The sequence below is a fragment of the Zea mays genome, unplaced genomic scaffold (genome assembly GCF_902167145.1).
Source record: "Zea mays cultivar B73 unplaced genomic scaffold, Zm-B73-REFERENCE-NAM-5.0 scaffold_23, whole genome shotgun sequence".
NCBI lineage: Eukaryota > Viridiplantae > Streptophyta > Magnoliopsida > Poales > Poaceae > Zea > Zea mays.
This window is the reverse complement of record NW_023366849.1, coordinates 1-7,500: the sequence shown is the minus strand read 5'-3', so window position 1 is coordinate 7,500 and position 7,500 is coordinate 1. Positions and strand designations below refer to the sequence as shown.

At 45.7% G+C, this 7,500-nt stretch overlaps 1 protein-coding gene across 1 annotated transcript in view; it reads right to left on the bottom strand.

Moving 5' to 3' along the window:
• Positions 1 to 631, bottom strand: part of LOC118474218 (ATP synthase subunit alpha, mitochondrial) — a 56,708-nt gene extending 56,077 nt beyond the window's left edge. The window contains exon 1 of the mRNA XM_035963707.1: positions 1 to 631. This exon is cut by the window's left edge and continues 56,077 nt beyond it. The gene's annotated coding sequence lies outside the window, so the exon portion shown is untranslated.
• Positions 632 to 7,500: the final 6,869 nt, after the last annotated feature.

Genomic DNA, 7,500 nt, shown 5'->3' with positions numbered 1-7,500 from the left:
AGAATGAATGATTGGAGAAAGCAAGGTCAAGTCAAGAAGCTAAGTCTAGTATTGCAAGGGAACAAGTCCGTATTGGCACGATTGCTAGCTGCGGTAGCAGAAGTAGATGTGCGCCTTTTTCTAGAATCGAAAGTGAAACATCGGTGTAAAAGATTGAGTGGGTTTCCATAGAAATAGTCAGGGGCGGAACTACCGCGAATGGTGAAACTATTGCATGCCAACTGGAGTTAGGGGTTCTAGAAGGAACGGCGGATAAAGCTTCCTCTAGTAGGCTTCTAGAGCGTCCGCCGGAAGGGAAAGAGGGTTACGTGCGCGTATTCATAGCTTATGTGCATATCCCTTTCTTTCTATTGGTACTAGTTCGCCGCTTTTGGTTGACAGTGAAGGCTTATTCCCTTGGGTCAAAGAGGGAGCTGCTTTGACTTATGGTCTAGTCTATCTGGTGGATTCCATTCCAAGGCCAAAACCGGCAGACTTACCAAAGGCAAACTACGAAGAAGCACTTCCACTAGTGGCGAGCTTCTCTAGACAGAACTAGGGCTCAGCCTGCCGGGAGTCAAAACCGCTGACTTCGTTTTATTGAATAGCCAACCTCCATAGAAAGATTCGCAGAACTACCTCGATGGCTATCAACCACAAGATCAGTAGACGAAGACCCCAACTTCTCTCTTTCTGCTTTTGGACTGGCCTAAGCGCCTGCCTGTCCTCTTCTCTTGGATATGCTTCTTTCGATGAGACCGCTCTGCTTTGATCGGGATCTTACTCACTAATGGTTCTGTTTTCGTACCAACTGCCGGGCCTACGCTTTTCGAGTGTAGCCTATCTTATCTGAAGAGCGGCGGAGAAAAGGATACCCGCAGGGCTGGCTCGGGGGAAGAGATTGATACTGGTCTTTCGCTCGGATCTGTCTAGAGTGTGATGTGGCCCTCTTCTACAATCGACTACCTCAGTAAGTTAGACTAATACCAGATCTGGTAAATCTGATCCCCGCGGAAGCATGTTTGCTTGATCTCTATTTGACATCTACAAGGCACTAAAGCTTCAACCATAGCCGATCACTAGATTCAGAACTACAGCCGTAAAGGATTGAGCAGCATCCATTGTAGGAATAGCTCGCTTTTAATTGGCGAAGGTTCGTATACAACTAGCAAATTCTACTTCTACTTAATGTAATGCCCATGCTGGACTATTTGCTTTGCCGAGGACTATCGATAGGATTTCTGATCGGATAGGAAAGGTAGCTTGTCTCGCCCGGGCCTGGTCCCCAATGAATCCGAAGATCTTAGCCGAGTTCTATTCTAGGCTCGAGACAGACAACTCTTTCTTATTGCTGGGTAGGGACTAGGGCTGCCAGGGTTTGAGCTATTTCAGGAAGGGCCATGCCTGTTTCAGAAGGCGATAAAGTTTACGCCGATCCATCTTCGAATGAAGAATTTAAAACAAACGGGATGAGGAATACGCCTAGCGAATGAAGGACAAAACCAGGAAAGGAACCTACCCCAACTCGATACGATTGAAGCAGCACTTCTTTTTTTTTTTTAAGTTGAGCACAGACTCAATGCTTCTGTTCCTTCTGGGGCTGGCTTGGCTTTCTTGAGTTCCTAAAAGGCCCTTCCTCGGATGCGATAGAGATAGACCGCTTTATCTTCTTTTAATAATTCTTTCCCCGCAGCTCAACAGCGGAACCGGACCCTGGCCTCAATGGATCCGAATCTGGCCCTGGCCCGAAGGAATGGACGTACCGAATTGGTCACTGGCTGAGGACTACCATATTTGGAAAACCTGGCCTAGATTAGAAGGATGCGAACAAGGCATAGTTCCGGCACTTTCCTCTACTCCAATAACCTGCTTCTTCGCCTGCCCAAAACTAATAGCTCTGTTGGAACGAGTGCTGGGATTCATCTTCCTATCTTCATTCATCTACCCTCGCGCCGGAGACCTCACAAGCTCACTAGTATAGATCAGATCTATCTGGCCAAAGATAAATATGTAGCTATATGAAGACCTGCACCCGCCCCTGCCTCTGAAATGTTTCCCGAGGAAACTGCTTCCAGTATCGATAGAAGCTCGAGTGTTCACATGCATACCACTACTATCCAGCATCAACTGGACCTGCACCTAAAGAGAAAGAGAGGCGCAGAATCACTCAACTAGACTCACTCCCCAGAAAGCAAGGAAGCTCAAAACAACCCGCACAAGAATGCTTCCTACACTTCCAATTCGATGACAGTCTAGTTCCTGGGAGGAAGGCAAGGCATCTCATCGATTCGCAGCACTTTCAAATGCTGGTCCGCTTGACATATAGCACGAAAAGGAAATCCATAGTGAAGCCATATCTTCCGTGTGCGTTCTAGTATGGGTGACTCTTAGGAAAAGTAACAAGTGAAAGAAGCCCGCTAACCCACTCTTCTTTCCCCTACCTACCCTTAGAAGGAAAGTAGGGGCCTCGGTTTCCTATGAGAAACCTACACCAGGAAAGATATTTGCCCCACCCCATTTTGATTAGGTACGACTTTATTAGTTTATTACTCAACTCCCGAAAAATGGGGCGGAGTGCCTCACAGGCCGCCGGGTCCCTCAAATCCTCCCTTAGTTGCAAAAGGTTTTCAAGAGAATGCTCCTTTCCTTGGCTTCGCAAAATAGTGGAAAAAAGCTTTTCCCGCTTGTTATCCTCGCGATCAGATTCTTTTTGTAAAATCATCAAGGCATTCTTTGCCTAAAATGTCACAACACATACTATAAAAACGGTGGTTTTCCTCTATAATTTGAGACTCAATGCCTCGCTTTTTCTCCTTGGTTTCTATTCCTGAAATAAGATCCCCCCACTCTTGGGCTTTTTCGTTTTTTTCGGCAATCCTCCAACTTTTGATCCATATCCTCTACATATGGATGTGGATGCCTTTTTAAGGAACCCTCCCCCCGAGTCGGATTTGTCTCAGGAAGTGGGGCCGGTTCCACCGCCACCGGTGGCGTGTTGTCATGGGGATGATCACCCCCTTCTGGCGAAGGGCCAGTGGTTGGGCTCAACCGTTCGCCCTCCGTAGGGCTGAGTGGCGGATCTATAAAATCTGGGGCGGACCGAACCTCCATTTCGAATTCAAAATCTAAAGGAGCCTTTCCTTTGCGCCCCTCTTGGGTGGATCCCTCCCCCGCTTCCATTAGAAGCGGTTTTTGCCCCCCCACCTTTGAAGGCAGTTTATCGGAAGAACCCCAACTTTCTCCTTGGGTCATCCCCAGAGTAGCACTCTGCTCCCATAGGAGCTGGAATAGAAAACTGAGCCACATTACGAGTGCGCCAATGAGAGCCTTCCGGAGCGCCAGAAAGAGTTCCGCGAGATCAAAAAAGCAAAAATACCATTGCAACCAACACGAGGCAGGAAGCAGAAGCATCAAAAAAAATTTACGATTCATGACAATCCAATTTTTGAAGCGAAAAAACTTCTTCTTCCACTTAGGAGAGGCGGCAGAGTAGGTGCGAATACCCAGAAGGGTACTCGCTCCTCGTGCTCCCGCTCTCGGCCCGTTGATTGCTGTTCTTTTTTGCCTCACAGTTTTCGTGATCGAATTACGAAATAGATATACGAGCAGCCGTAAAGGATCATTCGCTGGGATGGTAAAAGTGAATCTTTTATGGGACGGGATCGTGGAATCCACTAAGTATGCAATCGGTATTTGTGATCGATCAGCTTCCAGTATGACCGATGACTTTCTATCTGGATGAAGAATAACCACACAATCAGGTTGTCGGTTCAACCCAAAATAGATTTTATTGTTTCTTGAACGGAATTTCTTAGGATTAGCATAAGAATTGGTAAAAAAAGCCCCGATCTTCCATTGAGAATCATTGATACAGCTCCACATTTTTGCCATTATCGAATATATAAATAAATTCTTCGTCTTTAAAAAGAAGGAACGGCTTTTTTGACAAATGAGATATCCTACAAAATCAAGAGCGTTTCGTAAACAAATCAGTGTCTTGTCTGAATCGAGAATAGCAATTCCATTTCTGAAACAACGGATATATACTTTTAAATGGTGAGCAGCTACCCGACGGCCGAGATGTGCATTCGTACAAAGTAATTTAGTACAGACAGTTGAAAGGATTGTCATTTCTGGTTTTCGTTTCCGGAGATACAGGTGGTAAGTTAGAAATGAAAATAGGTTAGCAGCTGATCTTCTAACCAAAAAGAGTAAACATCAAAGAAAGGTGATGACATAACCAGTAGTTCGAAAGCGCGAAAGTGGGAAGAACAAAGATAGAAAGGTTTCGCAGGTTCAGATTTGGATGCACTGAACACTTTTAAAGATCTTGTTTTAGCGGATCCGCTATTCCCGCTCCACTCTCTCAGAAACCAAGTCAATTTAGACAGACGCCTCATGATGTCCCGTTACCATTAGGGCCATCGATTCCAACAGAGGATAAGCGCGTTAGGCGCTGGACACATGCTCTAGTCTAGTTACTCACTGACCGATACTTTCTTTACTGCCGCTACTCGCTCACCTCCAACTATCTATCCATCCACCGGCATCCAATGGACTTGAAGCCGATCTTAAGCTACGGGCCTGGGTTGGAGCGACTTCTGCATTTCCATTTTACCGTGTTTTTTGTCCTCAAGCAGATTTTCTTAGTGAAATGGGAATCCGGATTTGGACTTCTTCCGTTTCCAGGTTGGCTTTCTTTCTAGCTATAAGTTGAGGGAAAAGCTGCCTGCTCTTGATCGATCTCATTCTCTTCTCTGTCTCTGGATTGCCGAGTTCGAGGAAAGGCGTATTCGTTCGAGTCAAGCTACACAAACGGAATGCTGCTACTGCTATTGGTCGTATCGGTATCGAATTCTCTGCAGTGGAGGAAATAGCCGAAGAAGAAGAACTCGCAGATGGGATGCGAAGTGAGGTGAATCTAGTGGCACAGGTTGACTTGTATGATATGAATCAGTAGTCAGGATTGGTACGAAACCAGGATCATACGCAGTAGATCATTTCTGTTGGGATCCGTCGTGTCGTGGTGAAGTAAGTGTGCCAGCTCGTGAAATGAACAGTCTCGAGTGTGTATCAGTTTCCCGGTTGCAGGCTGGATCGGAGAAAAAAACAAGATTCACTGAATTATGATACGCAAATAGTCTTTAGTGCAGGAATGCAGGTAGTACTTTTTTTCCAGCTAAGTGAGCAGCACTTGTTCTTCTCTTCGGACTCCGAGGCGGACTTCCGTACTTGATTTTTCTAAAGCTAGGCCATCTTCTGCTGCTTCATTTAGGAAACCCTACCTAAACCCTTCAAGCGGCGGAATATGGGATAGGTAAGCTATGATTCAAGAAACCTGCCAGTCCTGAAGCAAGGTAACTCATCTAGATCCAGATCTGGTTCATCACTGGCTATATTCTAACCGGCATGGCATCCTTTGTGGATCGAAACGGAAACTGATCACTGGTTCTATTCGAAATCATATACCCCTGCTGAGCCTGCCGCCTTACCCAAGACCAAGAAAGAGATCCGGAACATGAGAATAACCGGCACTTTCCCGGAGCATGCCTGCCTGCAAATCGAATCCTATCCTATGAAACAAGCTTCTACTATTCAAATCAAATCAAACACAGAAACCTCAGCCGGAGATGGCGAGTCAAGTATTGCACGCCGGTTGGAAGTCAAGCTATCTGGAATGCGGAGACCCCACCCGTAGCTGGTTCTAGATCCGGATAATCAATCACAAGATCATGCGGAGAATTTAACAGAACAGCTGGCATGCGCACTCAACTACTTACAAATGCCCGTGTTTTTCGTCATCACTAGGATGGCAAACCAACCAGAAAATGGATTTGAACCAGTGCAGCTCGCCATGGGACAAAAGTACGCAACCCAATGGCACCCTCGAAACGAGTACGAAGATAAGAAAACTTGCTCTCGCCAAGTGGCAAAAGAAGGCCAGTTACCATTCCATTACCAGATCTATGCCCAGCCCTGGCCCTGAAACCAGACGACAAGAGCTTGACTCCGTTCTTCGTGTACCCTTCCTTCTGTTCTTCGTGTAGCTGCACTCCACTCACAGTTGGTTGACAATTCGGATTTTATCACTCGATCCAGTGAATTGAGACTTATCCGACATGGGGAAATGAGAGGTCGAAAGCGAGAAAGTCGATGATAACCCGATTCCCTTCGAAACTCTAATGCTGTTACTGGAACTTCTAGTACTAGAAGTGAGCGTTAAACCTTTCCTGGCGAGTCAATACAGCTCAGCTAAAATAGCAAGGAACATGGCGGGCACCAATACCATGCAAATTAGACACCAGAAGTAGTGGAGAAGGAACCATGCGGAAGTGGGAATAGGCCCACCCGAGAGAGATATGAACAATGCCATTCCAGCGCCGAACTGACCTGGCAAGACAAGGCTCAAGTGCAAACTTCCGCTTCCGTTTCTTTCATAGAGATGGAAAAGTGGACTGGCACTATTTCCTGGCCTGGCAGCGGGTGGATTCTAGAAATATCTAGATAAGCATTCGAAAATGGCCCTTCTTTACTTTACTTTAAACAAGCCTCCGTAGAAATCTTTCCATTCTCCCTAGTCTAGGACCCGGGATGAGGACTCGTATTCCTATTTCTTTCTTTGGATTTGATCGAGGGCTCAAGTGGCAGCGCAGATGTTGTTGACATTGGAGAGACCTCGTATGCAATTTATTCTCTGCTCTGCGAGATTTTGGTAGCATTTTTGGGTACTGTACTTACATCAATAAAGTGCGCTCACTTCTTTGCACTTTGACTGACAGGTACACCATGGTTTTGGCTGACAATGTGGATGGCGGAGACGATCTTGATCTTATTGTTACTACTATGAACGGCAACGTCTTTAGCTTTTCCACTCCCTCACCACACCATCCACTCAAGGTAGGCAATGCGTTTTTGTAGTCATGTCTTCATTTTGTTTCACAGTATTTAAACTTAAGTCGGATAGATCTTTTGGTGAACCCATTGCAACTTCTGCTTAAAGCTGGCTTGATACTTCAGACTTACATATCTCCTTTGATCTTTTTATTCTTTTGATGTTTAAACATAGAGGTGAGCATGAAAACGAGATAACCATATCATTCCAATTTGATGGTAGGAATGGAGATCATCAAACCAAGGAAGGAATAATGCTGCATATCGGTACAACCGTGAAGGTTTTTATGTTAAGCATGATTCCAGGACCTTCCGTGACGAAGAGGGCAAGCATTTCTGGGTAGAGTTTGAGATTGTTGACAAGTACAGGCTTCCCTATGGGAATCAAGCTCCTTATAATGTGACGGTATATTCTGTCATCCTAAATTTTAGCCTGATGGAAAATATTTTTACTAACTTCCAACTACCTTTGTTTTACTGTTGGATTTCAGGTAACTTTACTTGTCCCTGGGAATTACCAGGGAGATAGGCGCATTGTGGTCAGTGAGATCTATCATCAACCAGGAAAGCAACGGATGAAGCTTCCCACTATTCGTGTTAGAACGACAGGAACTGTGCTCGTGGAGATGG